Consider the following 17,970-nt stretch of genomic DNA (forward strand, 5'->3'; position numbering starts at 1 on the left):
GAGTACGGACCATTAGACCACTAGGCTTTTTTGTTAGGGGAAGCCTGTCCAGGGTAGGGTGGTCAGGTTTGAGGGAGAGAAGGGGTGCCACTAGACACCTCTTCTCTCAACCAACCCTTCTAACATTGCCTCTGATCTGGTGGAAAGTTTCCAGCATTAAATGCACCTGAGAAACCATTTGTGCACAAACCTAGAGCTAACAGCTTGTTAACGTTGGTGATTAGCTTGTTAGCATCGGCCCCTCAGACTGAGGAAACATCCTGGGAAGGGAAATAAGAGATTTAAACGTGATCGATACTGCCTCAGTTAATGTTTTCTTTCCTATGGTGTTCCCTCAGTTTTGAGTCCCTTGTATCTACAAGCTATGCTGCAGATCGGGGATGTCTGAATGCAACCTGACTATAGGCATCCAATTTAACACAAGCTTAGTAGGCATGTGGACATCCAAGCTTAAATTGTGGGTTCAGTCAAATTACCACCTCTGCAGCTTTCATTGAACGGCAGTAGAGGGGCTGTGACTAGGGCCATGCCTCCACTAGGAAAACCAGGCAGCCACCTCAGGCATCAGAATGTGTGCACTAGGAGGGGGGGGGGGGGGGGAGTGAAGTTCTGAAGTGATTAATACAAACTGGAAAACATGTTCCTCTTGGCTTGAGGGAAAATAAGGATATGCTCAATTCTGGATGTGGAGGAGTAGCCTAGTGGTTAATACAACAGACTTTGATCCTGGGGAACTGGGTTTGATTCCCACTACAGCTCCTTGTGACTCTAGGCAAGTCACTTAACTTAACCACCCATTGCCCCAGGTACAAATAAGTACCTGTATATACTATGTAAACCGCTTTGAATATAGTTGCAAAAACCACAGAAAGGCAATTTATCAAGTCCCATTCCCTTTCCCTTGTAATTAGCAGTCCCCACTTCAATCTAAACCATGTCTATCACCTGTAGTTCCTGTCCTGTGATCACCCATTTTTTTCTATAGCTTTCTCTCACACGTCCCATCCTAATTTGTAACATATACCAAACTACAGCTCCTGTTCTACCTGACCTGCAATAGACTGCCCTCATCATCCCAGCTTTGTCACTGCACCTCATTTCTGCTCTGCAGCACGTTATAGAATTAGCTTTTTTTAGAAACCTGTTTAACTCAATAGATCATGCAAAATACAAAGGAAAAAATATACAGTTCAGCAAGAAAAGAAAAAGGGATGGGGCATATAGCTAACTCCCTCCTTGAAACTTAAAAAAAAAAATCAGCAAGAGATTCCCATTCTGAAGTGACAATCGATATACAAGTTCATGAAACTTTCAATATTTGCTCCAAACTTTCTTATTCATCAATTTTCCTCCTAAAAGTACAGGTCAATTTTTCAATAGATCCTATTTCCACCACCTGTGCAGACCAGTGTGTTATAGAGGGTGATATCTTCCAAAAAGTGGTGATGGTGTGAAAAAGGTGCTCTGTCAGTTCCCGGTTGTCCTTATGTAATTCTATATCCCAGTGGCCTAGTGGTTAGGGTGGTGGACTCTGGTCCTGGGGAACTGAGTTTGATTCCCACTTCAGGCACAGGCAGCTCCTTGTGACTCTGGGCAAGTCACTTAACCCTCCATTGCCCCAGGTACAAATAAGTACCTGTATAAGTAAGCTGCATAGAGCCTGCCATGAGTGGGAAAGCGCGGGGTACAAATGTAACAAAAATAAAAATAAAATAAAAGGCGTAATATCTTTTAAAGCTCTCGCACTACTCTGGTACAAGATCTTAGCATACATGTTTTTTATTATGCTGAAGACATTTTTCTTCACTTTGAGACAAGTCAGCTCTCCCCTGATCTGTCTACTTGAATTACTGCTTTATGTGACATATCGCCTGTGCTTTTTTTGCGCCGGTACGCAACGGTACGGTGTACCGGCACCTTTTTTTCCCCCTGCGTTCTGGCGCCCTCTTCTCCCCCCAAGGATCCTTTTTCTTTTATTTTAAACTAGTAAAAGAGGCCCGTCTCCGCACCCACTGCAACCCCTTTCCACCCCCACGCAGGTCGTCAATACCGCCGCTCCCCCCTCTTCGTCCGGCCACCCACCTAACATACCTGCCCAAACACGATCAGCTGTTTTTTAGAAGCAAGACGGCACTGCAGGCAGCCAGCAGACATTGGCTGTTCACTCTCAAGCCGTTCCTCCTCTGGTCTCTGACGTCGCTGCGCTCCTCCGGGTTCGTCCACCAGGGGCACTGACGTCAGGTTAGAGGAGGAGCGGCCTCTCTAGCGATGCGACGCTGTGCTCTGCTGCTCTTCGACGGGCCTATTCTCATTGGTGCCGTTCTTCTGCTAGTCCCGAAGTTTATATCGGAACGGAAGAGGCAGAACCGTCACAGGAAGCACTAGCGACGCTGTAGAGGGTCTGGTCCCGCACTCTATCATTGCTTATTAGCGCGGGACCGGTGGCAGAGGTACAACTTAAGAGGGAAGAATGAAACTGTACTGCAGGGTGGTAGTGAAGAGGTGGGGAGGGAAAAACAAAAGAAGCATGACTGGACGGGCGGGGGTGGGGAAGAGAGAGAAAGTGTGGTGCAATACTGGATAAAAGGGGGAGACAGAGGCTATGGACTGGAGAGTATCTGAGGCAATGGACAGAGGAAATTCTGCATAGGAGGGGGGAGTAAGATGGAGATAGGGGCAATGTTGGATGATAGGAAGAGAGATAGGCAGGGACAATGATGAATAGTGTGGGGAGTAGAGGGGAGAGAGATACAATGGGCATTGTTGCATACTGGAGGACAGAGACAGACAGACAGAGGAGCATGGATGGGAGGGTAGGGCTCAGGGAGAGAGGGGAATTGCTGGATAGGGATGAATGGAGGGGGCAGGGGACAGAGGAGCATGGATGGGAGGGGCAGGGCTCAGGGAGAGGAGATGGATGGCTGGAGGGGGGGCAGGGGAGCCAAGGGAATCGCTGGGTGGGTATGGATGGCTGGAGGGGGGCAGGGGAGAGAAGAGAGTTGCAGGACATGGATGGTGGGGAGGGAAGAGTGAGAAATGAGATGAGATGAGATGAGGGAAAAGGAAGAGAGGAGAAAACCTGCACATGGATGAAGAAAATAGGTAGAAGCTGGATCCAGTGGACAGCTTTTACTTACGGATGTAGGACAAGAAATGAAGAAAAAAGGCGGAAAGTAAAGAAATAAATGGAAAGGAAGCCCTGGAAATGGAGTGAAGGTAACAGATAGAGAGCAGCAGAATCAGAGACTGGGACCAATATGGAAAGAAAAACAAAGTCACCAGACAACAAAGGTAGAAAAAATCTTTTTATTTTCATTTTAGTGTTTGAAATATGTCCAATTTGAGAACTTACATCTGCTGTCTTATTTTGCACTGGGTATACTGGAGCTGTAACAGCTTACAGAAATTATTTATAATGAAAAAAATCACGTTATTTTGTTCTCCTAATGTTTATATGCGCCATAGCTGGTATAAGGGGTGTGGTTAACGTGGGTGTGGCTAACATAGGGGTGGAACCATATGTGGTGACCCCGCCCATAATGAGTACCGGCACCTTTTTTTCTACAAAAATTGTCTACCACTGAAGGGAATTATGAAAATCGGTGGACAGCTGGATTGCATCCTCTGGATCCCCTGCAGCTTAATACCACTGAGAAGCTAGGGTCCATTGAGCTGATCTCAAGTGAAGACGGGCCATGGGTGTCACATGGACTGTGGAGGCCATATGGCCTAGAAGTCTCCACATCTGCCGAGCTGTGATTATTATTATTATTATTTGTATAGCGCTACCAGACTCATGCAGCGCTGAACACCTGACACAAAAAGACAGTCCCTGCTCAAAAGAGCTTACAATCTAAATCTGCTGAGACGCCCTGGCCATGGAAACTAGAGACAGAAGATTGTCTGCTTTCGCTTCTGGAAGATAGGCACGAGCCATCTGTGAGTCCAGTAGAGCTCCTATAAATTCCAGTTTCTGAATAGGGAAAAGATGGGACTTGGGGTAATTTATAACAAACCCGAGTAGCTCCAGCAATTGAATAGTCGTCTGCATGGACCATAGAGCTCCTGTCTCTGAGGTGTTCTTCACTAGCCAATCATCAAGATAAGGGAACACATGCACTCCCAGTCTGCGTAGCGACGCTGCAACTACTGCCAGGCATTCTGTAAAGACCCTGGGCGCAGACGCCAGACCAAAGGGCAGCACACAATACTGGAAGTGCTGCGCTCCCAGACGGAATCAAAGATACTTCCTGTGAGCTGGAAGTATCGGGATGTGTGTATAAGCATCCTTTTAAGTCCAGAGAGCATAGCCAATTGTTTTCCTGAATCATGGGAAGTAGGGTGCCCAGGGAAACCATCCTGAACTTTTTGGGACTAGGAATTTGTTCAGGGCCCTTAGGTCTAGGATGGGATGCATCCCCCCTGTTTTCTTTTGCACAAGTACCTGGAATAGAATCCCAGCCCTTCTTGCCCTGGTGGAACGGGCTTGACCGCATTGGCGCTGAGAAGGGCGGAGAGTTCCTCTGCAAGTACCTGCCTGTGCTGGAAGCTGAAGGATTGAGTTCCCGGTGGGCAATTTGGAGGTCTGGATTTCAATTTGAGGGAGTATCCCTAACTGGACTATTTGACGAACCCACCGATCGGAGGTAATAAGAGGCCACCTTTGGTGAAAAAGTTTTAACCTTCCTCCGACCAGTAAGTTGTCTGGCACGGACACTTTTACAGCGGCTATGCTCAACTGGAACCAGTCAAAAGCCCGTCCATTGCTTTTGCTGGGGAGCCACAGGGGCCTGCCTTGGCGCACGCTGTTGACGAGAATGAGCACGCTGGGGATGAGCCTGAGAAGGCTGTTGAGAAGGAGGATTGTGCCTACGCTTGTTATAAGCATAGGGAGCATTCTTCCTTCCCCGGAAAAATCGTCTACCTGATGAGGTAGTAGCAGAAGGCGCCCGGCGGGAGAGATTGTCCATAGCGGTTTCCTGCTGAGCGATCTGATCAACCACTTGCTCGACTTTCTCACCAAAAATATTATCCCCCCGGCAAGGGACATCCGCAATCCTCTGCTGGACTCAATTGTCCAGGTCAGAGGCCCGCAGCCATGAGAGTCTGCGCATCACTATACCTTGGGCAGCAGTTCTGGATGCAACATCAAAAGAATCGTAAGCACCCCTGGACAGGAATTTACGACATGCCTTCTGCTGCCTGACCACCTCCTGAAAAGGCTTGGCCTGCTCCGGAGGGAGCTTATCAACCAAGTCCGCCAGTTGCTTCACCGTGTTCCTCAAGTGAATGCTCGTGTAGAGCTGGTAAGATTGAATTTTGACCACGAGCATAGAGGCCTGATATGCCTTTCTCCCAAAAGAGTCCAGGGTTCTAGATTCTCTCCCCGGGGGCGCCGAGCGAAGTCTCTAGAACTCCTGGCTCTCTTGAGAGCAGAATCCACAACCATAGAGTCGTGAGGTAACTGCGACTTCATCAACTCAGGTTCTCCATGAATCCGATACTGGGACTCAGCTTTCTTGGGAATGGTGGGATTACTTAGTGGTTTCATCCAGTTCCGCATAAGTGTCTCCTTGAGCACATTATGCAAAGGAACCGTGGATGACTCCTTAGGTGGCGAAGGATAGTCAAGGACCTCGAGGATCTCAGTCCTGGGCTCATCTTCAGATACCACAGGGAAGGGAATAGCAACGGACATTTCCCGGACAAATGAAGAGAAAGAAAGACTCTCCAGGGGAGAAAGCTTTCTTTCTGGTGAAGGAGTAGGATCAGAGGGAAGACCACAAGACTCCTTGACGAAAAATACCTGAGATCTTGCCCTTCATCCCACGAGGCACCGGCGTTGGAAACCTCACCACAGGCATACAGCCAGCTGCCGCTTCCATCGACGGTACGGAGGGCGCAAGCACCCCCGGTACTGGAGCAGACTGACGCAGCAACCCCTCCAGAAGACCTGGAAGAGTGGCTCATCTAGAGTCGCTGTCAAGCAAGGCTGCGCGGTCAGTGCAAGAATCGGCGTCAGAATCTGTGGAGGTCAAGGAGGCGGTACCGGGCTGTCCGAAGACCGATGCACCGACACCTCTTGAATGGGGGGGTGAGCGGTCCTCCCGGCGTCGGCGCTTCACGGGTGCCCCAGAGCTCCCGGTAATGTGCTTGGAAGGAGACCGATGACAATGCTTCTTCGCCTTCGCTCGATTCATGTCATCAATACTCCTCGGTACCGATGAGGACGTGGAATCCACATGTCTCCTCGGGGTCGGGCCCGAGAGAGGTCGGTCCCGGGAGGCCTGCACTGCAGGAGACTTTGAGGCAGGTCGAGACCCACTCAACGGCTCACTGCTCCCAGCGTGTGGTGGTCTCCAGACAGCCATTACCTGCGCTCCTGAAGTTGATGCCATCTTCGGTGCCAACCTCGGTACCGCTGCTGACGTTGACGCTGAAGAACCGGTCGAAGCTCCAAAAAGACGGACCTGAAGAGCTTTTCTCGACGCTTGTGTCCGCCTTTTAAGGCTAAGACACAACTTACAAGCGTCTGGGCGATGGTCGGGCCCAAGGCACTGAAGGCACCCCGTGAGGGGATCAGTACCTGAGATCGACTGGTTGCACTGAGTACACTTCTTGAAGCTGCTGGGAGTCCTCGATGACATGGACGTCAAAATAGTGGTGGTGAAGTCAAATTCTAAATTGTGCCAATTAAAAGGGCACAAAAATGAGAAAACGCAGACGTGGGCCTAAGAGGGCCGCGACGAAAACGAAAGGAAACTTAAAGGGGCCAAAACTAAGAAATAAGGGACTTTCTTTTTTTTTTTTTAATTTTGTAGACAGGATAAGAAAGCAAAAGAAGAGGGAGAAAAACTCTGAAAAAGTCGGCCAAAAACGAAGGCTCTTTCTCTGGGCTGAGGAGAGAGACTGACAAAACAGCCACTCTCCATCGCGGAAAAGAAAAAACTGAGCGGGGCTCTTGCGCGACAGGTGGGAAGATGGCCGCGCCCCGTGCGCTGGAAGGCTCTGGCAAACTTTGTTTTTGCTATGAAAAATTGCCGTTCCTGGGCCGCCGTGGACGCCGACCCATCAGTGAGAACAAGCAGCCTGCTTGTCCTCGGAGAATGACTGACATCCCACGCCACCAGAGGTGATTTGATAGATTCATGAAAGGTTTATTTCATACCAAACCTAACTAGCAAGGGATGAATGGAAACTGGCTTATTATCAATCCTACAGTGAAACTGCTAATGGCACTCAAGTATACTCTGATTGAGTTAGTTTTGAGGACATTGTCAGAAAGATGGAGGAGGTACTCCGTAGGAGTAGGAACAGAACTCTTAAGCAGGGTCAAGTGCTTCAGAGGCGAAAATCTTCTCCACTTGAAATGGTAGCATTTTTGCATAGAAGGTTTCCTAAATGCTAATAGTATTCTAGACACTCTCCCTTTGGACGGTTTAAGGTATGTAAGTGTATGTCATCAAAAACCAAGCCGTCAGGGCCAGAGATGAGGGGTCTGGATGGAGGAGGGACCCCTTGTTCCGTGTTATTAGGGTTGGAAAAGGATCTAACCTCAATGGTTCCTTGGATGACAACTCTAGGAGAAGAGGGAACCAAATTTAATGTGGCTAATAGGGCACAATTAGGACCATGGTCCCTTGATCTCAACGTAGTTTGAGAAGAATTTTCCTATCAGAGGCTGTGGAGGAAAAGAAGATCCGTTCCCCACTGGAGCAGAAAGGCATCTAGGGCTACATGGTTAGGAGCATATTTTCTGGAATAAAAACGGGGAAGCTTGTTCTGAGGAGAAATGAACAGGTCTATCGCTGGAGTCCACCACTGCTGAAATATTCAACAAGCTACAGGAATGCTGAGGGACCATTCATGAGGCTGAAGGACTCTACTCAATTTGTCTGCCACAGCACTCTGTTTGCTGGATCTTACAGAGATGCTTTGAGAGGCTGCCCAAGTCCATATTTGGATTGTTTGTGAATAGCACTGGTAACTCATTCCTCCTTGTTTGTTGTCCATGCAAATGAATTATCTGATTGAGTATTTTATTTTTATTTATTTGTTACATTTGTATCCCACATTTTCCCACCTATTTGCAGGCTCAATGTGGCTTATATTGTACCGTGAAGGCGTTTGCCAACTCCGGTAGAGAAACAAATACAAAGTGAAATAGTCGAATAAGGTTCGTATGTTACAGACACATTAGGAATCGTAGAGGAGGAGAGTTATACAGTGTTCATTACGAGCTTTAGTTACATTGTGTTGCAGGGTTCAGATACTTAAGTTGGGTCGGGAGGATATGCCTTATTGAACAGGTTGGTCTTTAGTGATTTCCGGAAGTCGAAGTGGTCATACGTTGTTTTCACAGCTTTTGGTAATGCATTCCACAGTTGTGTACATATGTAGGAGAAGCTGGATGCATAAGTTGATTTGTATTTGAGTCCTTTACAGCTTGGGTAGTGGAGATTTAAGTATGTATGTGTTTCTGGTTGGTAGGTCTATTTGGTTGGTCATGTATCCCAGGGCTTCGCCATAAATAATTTTATGGACCAGGGTGCAGATCTTGAAAGCAATACGTTCTTTGATTGGGAGCCAGTGCAATTTTTCTTGGAGGGGTTTGGCACTTTCGAATCGCGTTTTTCCAAATACGAGTATGAAGTCTTGGAAAGTTCTGAGGGAGTTCTGGACCATTCATAATTCCAGGAGATTGATATGTCTTCATCTCTCCTCTCTCCTGTGGGGACCAAGAACCCTGTATGTGGAGACCATCAAGGTGAGCACCCTAATCTACCATGGAGGCATCTGTGATGAGGACTTTGTAATGTGGAAGTGGCTGAAACAGATGTCCCTGGGTGAGATTCTGGGAAACCATCCACATACAGCGTGGTGTAGCTGTGGATTAACTTGAATATGGGCTGAGAGGAATCCCGTGGCTTGGGACCACCAAGAGGAGAGCGTTCACTGCAGAGTTCAGAAGTGGAGCCGAGCCAATGGTGTTACATAGACTGTTCAAGTCATGTGGCCGAGCAGGCAGAGCATCTGACGAGCAGATACCTGCGTGGATTTGGAAACCTGAGTGGAGAGATGCATTATGTTTGCTCTTGGTTCAGGGAGGAAGGCTCGATCCGGAGTAGTGTCCAGGAGAGCCCCGATGAACTATAAGGTTGAAGATGTGATTTGGGGTAATTTATCACAAAACCAAGGAGTTCTAGAAGCTGTATGGCAGATTGAATCGAGGTCTGTGTCGACTCTTAGAAGTACAGGAAGACATGTATGCCCCATTTGCAGAGCATTGCAGCTACCACTATCAGGCATTTCGTGAAGACTCTTGGGGCCGAAGCTAAGCCGAACAGGAAGACTTTGTATTGCTAATGCAGAGTCCCACAGCGAAAGTGCAGGAACTTTCTAGACAGCAAAGCCAATCGTTGAGTAGAATCATGGGAAGAAGTGATCCCAGGGAAACCATGAAAATTTTTTCTTTGAGTAGAAATTTGTTTAAATTTCACAGGTCAAGAATTGGCTTTGCTCCCCCTGTCTTTTTTGGTATGAGAAAGTATCTGGAGTAAAACCCTTGACCCATCTCAGGCAGAGCAACTGGTTCTACTGCATTCTGCTGGAGGAGCGCAGAGATCTTCTCTCAAAGTGCCATCATCTGGAGGGAGTTGAAACGAGACTCTTGGTGGGTGGTCGGGAGGTCTTTTTTCTCCAATGCAGAGTGTAACCATGCTATATGCTACGTAGCACCCAACAGTTTGAGGTTATGAGCTGCCACCTCTGTCAAAAGAGGATACATCTGACTCCTACCGGTAGGTATTTTGGCATGGACAACTGGATGGTGGCAACGCTCCCTAGGAAGGAGTCACAAACTGGGTTGCTGTTTAGAATGAGAAGGGGGTCTGATTTCTATCCCTGCTGCTGCTGCTGCAGCAGACCTGAGCATAGTCTTTTGAGGTGATGGAGGAGTGAGAGTATAACAATGCTTAGATATACAGTAATTAGAACATTGAAATCCTCCTGCAAATCTTCTAGAAAAAAAGAGGCAGCAGACTGTGGCCTGGATAGAGTATTAATAGTACCTGTATGCTTTTTAGCTAGATTGGCCACTTCCTCGACACTGTCACCGAATAAGCTGTCTCCATGACAAGGAACATCTGCTAGACACTCCTGGACAGCAGATTCAGGGTTGGAGACTCTGAACTAGGAAAAACATTGCACTGCTACTCCTAAGGCGGAAATGCAAGAACAGAAAGGCATTAAAGGCCTGTCTTGCCAGATATTTACAACAATCTAGAAGTTCCCTGTGAAGTTCGAGGAATTCATCAGCCTTTCAGGAGGAAGGAAGTCTGCAAAGGAGAGAGTACTCTGTATTAGAGACGTCAAGTAAATTGTGCAATAAATTTGATAATCTAAAACGCAGTTGGTTGGTACTGAGGCTAGAAATGTTTCTCTGCCTGGAGGAGCAGAAGCACGATATCAAGCACTGCGAGTACTCTTCATAGCAGACCTGACAACTAAGGAATGATGGGGTAACTGCTTTTTCAAACCCTGTGCATTTCAGTATCCTGTACATTGTATCAATTTTCTTTGAAGCAACCTGAACTGTTAGAGGAGTCTCCCAATTTTTGATCAGAGTATTCCACAGTATGAAGAGGAACAGTGATTCCCTCTCTAGGAGGAGAGTCATAATCTAGAACCTCAAAGAGTTCTGAAGGAGGTTTTTCCTCTGCCTCCAATTTGAAAGGTAAAATAGTAACATAGGTGGCAGATAAGGACCTGTACTGTCCATCCAGTCTGCCCAACAATATAAACTCATTACATATGGTATGAAGTGTTACATCATATGTATACCTGATCTTGATTTATCCTTGTCTGTTCTCCTGTGGAGAGATCACCTTCTGTGGGTGTTTGCTTGATTTATCCTTGCCATTTTTAGGGCATAGACCATAGAAGTCTGTCCGGCACAGGCCTTGTTCTAAAATTTCTGAAGTTGTTGTCAAAGTACCCGAAAAGCTCCACTCTGGCTCATCCAAATCTACTCAGCCTCCATCAGGTCACAGACCGTAGAAGTCTGCCCAGCATCGGTTTTCCTACCTAATCTCTCTTAAGCTTCTTTGGATCCGATCCTTCTAAACAGAATTCCTTTGTGTTTGCCACAGGCAAAAGCATACTCCTCCTCCAGTTTGACATGTCGAGCGCATTCGACATGGTAAACCACAACATACTACTAAGAATACTAGGCCACTTCAGGATTGAAGAAAACGTACTTAACTGGATCAAAGGCTTTCTAACCACCAGAACGTATCAAGTAAAATCAAAGTCAAACATATCACCACCGTGGAAAGCAGTCTGCAGAGTACCTCAAGGATCACATACCAAGAAATGTAGATGGAAAGCGATGATCACAAATGCTCGCAGTCTAAGCAATAAAGTTCATGACCTTCAGGCCCTGATGTTGGAGGCAGACTTGGATGTTGTTGCAATCACGGAGACGTGGCTCAATGGTTCCCATGAATGGGATGCAAACATACCAGGCTATAATCTATTTAGGAAGGATAGAGAGGGTCGTAAAGGTGGAGGAGTAGCTCTGTATGTGAGGAATGATATCACTGCGACTGAAATGACAGGGACCTGGGGAAAGGAAGAAGCAATATGGATTACCTTAAAAAGAGATGATAGAACCTCTGTCCACGTGGGTATTGTCTACAGACCTCCGACACAATTGGAGGAATTAGATAAAGACCTGATCGCAGATATTCAAAAGTTGGGAAGCAAGAGAGAGGTGCTGTTGCTGGGAGATTTCAATCTGCCAGATGTAGATTGGAAGGTTCCGTCTGCGGAATCGGAAAGAAGTAGAGGGATCGTGGATGCTTTCCAAAGTGTTTTGCTCAGACAAATGGTGATGGAACCCACGAGGGAGGGAGCGACACTGGATCTGGTGCTCACAAATGGGGATAGCGTGTAAAATATCCGAGTGGGTGCCCATCTGGGCAGCAATGACCATCAAACGGTTTGGTTTGATATAACAGCTAAAGTGAAGAGCGACCACTCAAAACTCAAAGTCCTGGATTTCAAGCGTGCTGACTTTAGTAAAATGGGGGAATACCTGAGGAAGGAGATGATGGGCTGTGAGGAAGTACAAGAAGTGGAAGGACAGTGGTCCAGGCTGAAAGAAGCTATAAATAGGGCCACGAACCTTTATGTAAGGAAAGTAAATAAAAGCAAGAGAAAAAGGAAACCGATATGGTTCACCAAGCAAGTGGTTGAGAAAATAAAGGCTAAAGAGTTGGCGTTCCAGAAATACTACTACTACTACTACTTAACATTTCTAAAGCGCTACTAGGGTTACGCAGCGCTGTACAATTTAACATAAAAGGACAGTCCCTGCTCAAAGAGCTTACAATCTAAAGGACAAGTGAAAAGTCAGTTCGATAGGGGCAGTCAAATTGGGGCAGTCTGGATATCCAGAAGGTAAGAGTTAGGTGCCGAAGGCAGCATTGAAGAGGTGGGCTTTAAGCAAAGACTTGAAGATGGGCAGGGAGGGGGCTTGACGTAAGGGCTCAGGAAGGTTGTTCCAGGTGAGGCGAGGCAGAATGGGCAGAGCCTGGAGTTGGCAGTGGTGGAGAAGGGTACTGAGAGGAGGGATTTGTCCTGTGAACGGAGGTTTTGGGTGGGAACATAAGGGGAGATGAGGGTAGAGATGTAGAAAAACTCAAGAAAAGGAACACCGGATGAAACTGATTCGACTGGCAAAAGCGCAAGCGGAAGAACAAATGGCTAGAAATGTAAGTAGGGGTGACAAAAATTTCTTCAGGTATATAAGTGAAAGGAGAATGACTAAAAAGGGAATTGTGAGACTAAAAGATACTGCGAACCGCTATGTGGAAAATGATGAAGAAAAAGCAAATTTGCTAAATAGATACTTTTGTTCTGTTTTCACAGAAGAAAATCCTGGAGAAGGACCGCGATGGACTGGAAATAGTACAAATATAAGTACATAAGTACATAAGTAATGCCATACTGGGAAAAAACCAAGGGTCCATCGAGCCCAGCATCCTGTCCACGACAGCGGCCAATCCAGGCCAAGGGCACCTGGCAAGCTTCCCAAACGTACAAACATTCTATACATGTTATTCCTGGAATTTTGGAGTTTTCCAAGTCCGTTTAGTAGCGGTTTATGGACTTGTCCTTTAAGAAACCGTCCAACCCCTTTTTAAACTCTGCTAAGCTAACCGCCTTCACCACTTTCTCCGGCAACGAATTCCAGAGTTTAATTACACGTTGGGTGAAGAAACATTTTCTCCGATTTGTTTTAAATTTACTACCCTGTAGTTTCATCGCATGCCCCCTAGTCCTAGTATTTTTGGAAAGCGTGAACAGACGCTTCACATCCACCTGTTCCACTCCATTCATTATTTTATATACCTCTATCATGTCTCCCCTTAGCCGTCTCTTCTCCAAGCTGTATAGCCCTAGCCTCCTTAGTCTTTCTTCATAGGGAAGTCGTCCCATCCCCGCTATCATTTTAGTCGCCCTTCGCTACACCTTTTCCAATTCTACTATATCTTTCTTGAGATGCGACGACCAGAATTGAACACAATACTCAAGGTGCGGTCGCACCATGGAGCGATACAACGGCATTATAACATCCTCACACCTGTTTTCCATACCTTTCCTGATAATACCCAACATTCTATTCGCTTTCTTAGCCGCAGCAGCACACTGAGCAGAAGGTTTCAGTGTGTTATCGACGACGACACCCAGATCCCTTTCTTGGTCCGTAACTCCTAACGTGGAACCTTGCATGACGTAGCTATAATTCGGGTTCTTTTTTCCCACATGCATCACCTTGCACTTGCTCACATTAAACATCATCTGCCATTTAGCCGCCCAGTCTCCCAGTCTCGTAAGGTCCTCTTGTAATTTTTCACAATCCTGTCGCGATTTAACGACTTTGAATAACTTTGTGTCATCAGCAAATTTAATTACCTCGCTAGTTACTCCCATCTCTAAATCATTTATAAATATATTAAAAAGCAGCGGTCCTAGCATGAACCCCTGAGGAACCCCACTAACTACCCTTCTCCATTGTGAATACTGCCCATTTAACCCCACTCTCTGTTTCCTATCCTTCAACCAGTTTTTAATCCACAATAGGACATTTCCTCCTATCCCATGACCCTCCAATTTCCTCTGTAGCCTCTCATGAGGTACCTTGTCAAACGCCTTTTGAAAATCCAGATACACAATATCAACTGACTCCCCTTTGTCCACATGTTTGTTCACTCCTTCAAAGAATTGAAGTAAATGAGAATGAAGTGGATAGAGCACTAATTGTAATTTTTAAGTCCGTTCATGCAACTTTTGATTTGACCTCCCCGCAATCAAAACTATTGGACATTCTCCTCACTATTGCTCAACGGCATATTTTGCAAAACTGGAAAAACGCACAGTTGCTGAATATTCATTTCTGGTGGAATACAGTCCTGCAGCATCAGAAGTTTGAGCTCGCCATGGCTGCGAAAAGTCGGATGATAGTATCTAAGAAAAAAATTTGGTCTATTTTGGACAACTACCTCCAAACTATTCAGGCCACACCTTAAACCAGTACAAAGGACTTATTTGTTAAACACCTGGATGCTTTCCCCTCCTTTTTTCTTTTCTTTCCTTTCTCTTTTTTTTTTTTTTTTCCATTCCCACCTGTTGTGTTTCTTGCTTCCTATGTTTTTCCATCATTGTTTTCCTGTTATTTGTATTCTTGGAAATTAATAAAATATTTGGAGAAAAAAAAAAAAAAGAAAGAAAGTGTGTATCAACAACTTGAAAAGCTAAAGGTTGACAAAGCCATGGGACCGGACGGAATCCACCCCAGGATATTGAGGGAGCTCAGAGAGGTTTTGGCGGGTCCTCTTAAAGATTTGTTTAATATATCTTTGCAGACGGGAAAGGTTCCAAGGGATTGGAGAACGGCAGAGGTGGTCCCTCTTCACAAAAGTGGTGATAGGGAAGAAGCTGGAAACTACAAGCCGGTAAGCCTCACTTCGGTTATTGGAAAAGTAATAGAAGCGATGCTGAAGGAAAGGATAGTGAATTTCCTGGAAGCCTATAAGTTGCAAGATCCGAGACAACATGGTTTTACCAAAGGGAAATCGTGCCAAACGAATCTCATTGAATTCTTTGATTGGGTGACAGGAGAATTGAATCAGGGACGAGCTATGGACGTAATCTACTTAGATTTCAGCAAAGCTTTTGACACGGTTCCCCACAGGAGGCTCTTAAATAAACTGGATGGGCTGAAGATAGGGGCTGAAGTGGTGAACTGGATTAGGAACTGGTTGACGGACAGACGCCAGAGGGTGGTGGTGAATGGAATTTGCTCGGAGGAGGGAAAGGTGAGTAGTGGAGTGCCTCAGGGATCAGTGCTGGGGCCGATTCTGTTCAATATATTTGTGAGTGACATTGCCGAAGGGTTAGAAGGTAAAGTTTGCCTATTTGCGGATGATACTAAGATCTGTAACAGAGTGGACACCCGGGAGGGAGTGGAAAACATGAAAAAGGATCTGAGGAAGCTAGAAGAATGGTCTAAGGTTTGGCAATTAAAATTCAATGCGAAGAAATGCAAAGTGATGCACTTAGGGAATAGAAATCCTCGGGAGACTTATGTGTTAGGCGGGGAGAGTCTGAGAGGTACGGGCGGAGAGAGGGATCTTGGGGTGATAGTATCTGAGGATTTGAAGGCGACGAAACAGTGTGACAAGGCGGTGGCTGTAGCTAGAAGGTTGTTAGGCTGTATAGAGAGAGGTGTGACCAGCAGAAGAAAGGGGATGTTGATGCCCCTGTATAAGTCGTTGGTGAGGCCCCACCTGGAGTATTGTGTTCAGTTTTGGAGGCCGTATCTTGTTAAGGATGTAAAAAGAATTGAAGCGGTGCAAAGAAAAGCTACGAGAATGGTATGGGATTTGCGTTACAAGACGTATGAGGAGAGACTTGCTGAACTAAACATGTATACTCTGGAGGAAAGGAGAAAAAGGGGTGATATGATACAGACGTTCAAATATTTGAAAGGTATTAATCCGCAAACGAACCTTTTCCGGAGATGGGAAGATGGTAGAACAAGAGGACATGAAATGAGATTGAAGGGGGGCAGACTCAAGAAAAATGTCAGGAAGTATTTTTTCACGGAGAGAGTAGTGGATGCTTGGAATGCCCTCCCGCGGGAGGTGGTGGAAATGAAAACGGTAACGGAATTCAAACATGCGTGGGATAAGCATAAAGGAATCCTGTGCCGAAGGAATGGATCCTCAGGAGCTTAGTCAAGATCGGGAGGCGGGGCTGGTGGTTGGGAGGCGAGGATAGTGCTGGGCAGACTTATACGGTCTGTGCCAGAGCTGGTGGTTGGGAGGCGGGGATAGTGCTGGGCAGACTTATACGGTCTGTGCCAGAGTCGGTGGTGGGAAGCAGGACTGGTGGTTAGGAGGCGGGGATAGTGCTGAGCAGACTTGTACGGTCTGTGCCAGAGCCGGTGGTTGGGAGGCAAGGATAGTGCTGGGCAGACTTATACGGTCTGTGCCAGAGCCGGTGGTTTGGAGGCGGGGCTGGTGGTTGGGAGACGGGGATAGTGCTGGGCAGACTTATACGGTCTGTGCCCTGAAGAGCACAGGTACAAATCAAAGTAGGGTATACACAAAAAGTAGCAAATATGAGTTATCTTGTTGGGCAGACTGGATGGACCGTGCAGGTCTTTTTCTGCCGTCATATAGTATGTTACTATGTTACTATATCACAATTATCACCAATACTCTTCAACATGATGATGATTCCACTGGCACAGTCCTTATCCAACCGAGGCCTTAAACCATTCATTTACGCAGATGATGTTACAATATACATCCCCTTCAGACATGATCTGAGAGAAATAACCAACAAAATCAACGATAGTCTGAACATCATGGACTCCTGGGCAACTCATTCCAACTGAAACTGAACACCGAAAAAACACATTGCCTCATCCTCTCCTCTCCATATAACAAATACAAACCCATAACCATAAATACTCCAGGACATACCATCCCTACCTCGGACAGTTTGAAAATACTCGGTGTCACACTCGATAGCAACCTTACCCTCGACAGTCAAGTTAACTCTGTAACAAAGAAAATGTTCTAGTCAATGTGGAAGCTCGAACGATTAAATCCTTTCTTCCCAAGAGCAACTTTTCGATACCTAATACAATCAATGGTCCTAAGCCATGCAGATTATTGCAACGGAATCTACACGGACTGCAAAGAACAACTAAAAAAAAAAACTCCAGACCGCCCAAAATACAGCAGCCAGGCTGATATTCAGCAAAACACGCTTTGAAAGTGCCAAACCCCTCTGAGAAAAGTTGCATGGGCTCCCAATCAAAGAACGGATCATCTTCAAAATCTGCACCTTAGTCCACAAAATCATATACGGCATAGTCCCAGAATACATGACAGACCTCATAGACTTACCAATAAGAAACAAAGTCAAATCATCAAGATCCTACCTAAACCTACACTACCCAAATTGCAAAGGACTGAAATACAAAACAACTTATGCAACCGGCTTCTCTTACATAAGCACACAACTATGGAATGGGCTCCCCAAAAGCTGTGAAAACAATCCACGACCACTTGAACTTCAGGAAATCACTAAAAACCAACCTCTTCAAAAAGGCCTACCCCAACGACCCCATGTAACCCTCTTCACCTACCAACACAGCATGACTATGATCGCACAGGATAACATGCAATTTTCATCCATTTCGACCATCCACTTATACCTCATACGATCACTATACAACTTTGTATTTGTTATCCACCGACTGGGCAAACGCCTTTGACGGTACTATGTAAGCCACACTGAGCCTGCAAATAGGTGGGAAAATGTAGGGTACAAATGCAATAAATAAATAAATAAATTTTTGAATTCTGTTACCGTTTTCATCTCCACCAC

The 17,970-nt window shown here is 46.1% G+C and overlaps 1 protein-coding gene across 1 annotated transcript in view; it reads right to left on the minus strand.

The window, feature by feature from the left end:
- The window catches only part of CLPTM1 (CLPTM1 regulator of GABA type A receptor forward trafficking), a 667,471-nt gene that overhangs the window by 17,122 nt on the left and 632,379 nt on the right, over positions 1-17,970 (minus strand).

The sequence above is a fragment of the Microcaecilia unicolor genome, chromosome 11 (assembly GCF_901765095.1).
Source record: "Microcaecilia unicolor chromosome 11, aMicUni1.1, whole genome shotgun sequence".
NCBI classification, from domain to species: Eukaryota; Metazoa; Chordata; class Amphibia; order Gymnophiona; family Siphonopidae; genus Microcaecilia; species Microcaecilia unicolor.